This window comes from Sinocyclocheilus grahami, unplaced genomic scaffold (genome assembly GCF_001515645.1).
Source record: "Sinocyclocheilus grahami isolate Dianchi unplaced genomic scaffold, SAMN03320097.WGS_v1.1 scaffold583.1, whole genome shotgun sequence".
Taxonomy (NCBI): domain Eukaryota; kingdom Metazoa; phylum Chordata; class Actinopteri; order Cypriniformes; family Cyprinidae; genus Sinocyclocheilus; species Sinocyclocheilus grahami.
The window spans coordinates 526,194-528,347 of record NW_015505762.1 but is presented as its reverse complement, the minus strand read 5'-3'; positions in this window follow the sequence as shown (position 1 = coordinate 528,347).

The following is a 2,154-nucleotide window of genomic DNA, read 5'->3' as shown; positions in this document are numbered from 1 at the left end:
CCCGTAGCCGGAGGAGGAGAACCGACTGAACTGAGTTTATGCCCTGGGCAGATTGAGAACGCGCTGGAAGCGCCCCGTTTGTGTTTTGTTGAACTTTCAGTAAAGAAATAAAAGAGCCACGAGTCTCCAAACCGACTACCTGAGTCACTTCCTTCTTCCCACTACGAACTTTGTTACAGGGACATTATGGCATCCTCGGCCCGACCTATGGGCCCTGCACCTCTGGCCGCTCAACGGGAGCCTTTGTGCCTCCCAGAGCGAGTCTTAAACACAATTTCGGAGGCTAGAGCTCCGTCTGCGAGACGCCTCTATGCCTTAAAGTGGTCTTTTTTCTCCGCCTGGTGTCTAAACCACAGCAAAGACCCCCTCACTTCCGAATTGGCAGAGGTGTTGTCATTTCTACAAGAGCTGCTGGATAAGGGTCGTTCACCATCCACGCTCAAAGTCTATGTAGCGGCTATCGAGGGTCAATCGGGGGGCAGAAATAGCGCGGTCATCCGCTTCCTGAGGGGTGCTAGGAGGCTGAATCCGCCTCGTCCCCCTACCGTCCCTTCATGGGACCTGCCCACTGTGCTGAGGGCCTTGAAGGGCCCCGCTTTCGAGCCGCTACAGTCTGCCAACATTAGGTCGCTATTGCTGAAGACTGCCCTGCTTCTAGCACTGGCATCAGTAAAGCGAATAGGCGGCCTGCAGGCGCTCTCTATTAGCCCTGTCTGCCTGGAATCCGGGCCTAACGACTCTAAAGTCGTCCTGAAACCAAGGCACGGTTACGTACCTAAAGTGCTCTCCACTCCATTCAGAGCACAGGTCATTACACTCCCCGCGCTTCCTCCATCTGAAGAGGACAGAGAGCTATCTCTGCTCTGCCCCGTATATTGAGCGTTATAGGCGATCGGAACAACTCTTTGTCAGCTTCGGTAACCGCACCAAAGGGCTTCCGGTTACGAAGCAAAGACTCTCTAGATGGATATTAGACTCCATCTCGCTAGCGTACTCTTCCTTGGGCCTCCAATGCCCCATTGGAGTACGGGCCCACTCGACTAGAGGCATCACCTCCAGTGGTGTGTCCATTGCGGATATCTGTGAGGCGGCCGGCTGGGCCTCGCCGTCCACATTCACAAGGTTTTATAACCTTACAGGCCAGGGTCCTTTCCGCTTGAAGTGGCACGCACTGCGTAAACAGATATGGCAGAGAGCCCTTGGCCGTATCACGCCCAAGTTATCTGGCATTGTTTCACCTGTTAGCTCTCGACCCCTGGGTGTCGAAGTTACGGGAATACTCTGGAACAATTAACCAGGCCGGTTGTGACCTGAGATACGGGAACGAGTACTGCGTTGCTTGCCGTGCTATGTGGCTGCATGACTCAGTCGTCGCTTCAGTCAAAGTAAACCTGAGAATCCTGTGGCGAGCACCCGCTTATGTAGCCAGATTCCCCGCCCATTCTGGCGGGCTTTGACAGGCTTCGTCGCCACATGCTCGTGCAGCTCCGCTGCCGAGCCATTGGTTCGTTGTTTAAGCACTGCACCAACCAATGGCCGTGCAGTTTCACTGCGTGAATGAAAAGGCTTCAGTTCAGGAGAAAAAAGGCTTTTTTCCCATATGAAAAAATACTCTAATATAATGATTATCACATGTATATAAAGCCAGGAATTAAACAGATTTAAAAGATAACAAGTAGTCATGACAGCAGATTGACTGTAAATTCATGAATGTTTTTCCATTGTAGTTTTTTGTCAACAAATGAAGTGTCATGTTATGTCATGTAAACTGTAAAATCATTATTATATCAACCTGTAAGCATTCCGATGCACCGCCCGTGGTACACTTGGTACCGTGGTAGGAATGCTAAGGGGTTAGCACACATCTTTAAAATCACACGCAATGAGTAACTACAACCACCATTCTGAAAGCTCATAATGCCAATAAACGGATACTAATTACTGTTTCTTAGTCCTCCTGGGGTCCAGATAATTATGAAACTGTACTGCCATAACACTGGAATCAGTACAGAACAGTACTGAAGTAACAGTGTATAACACAGAGATGGAAAGCTGCTCTGTAAAAAGTCGTTTCCCCTCGTTAAACTAGCAAAAGTGGATTTGGCACGCCCTGAGTGCAACTGCGCCATGCGATTTAGACCATGCACTGAGATC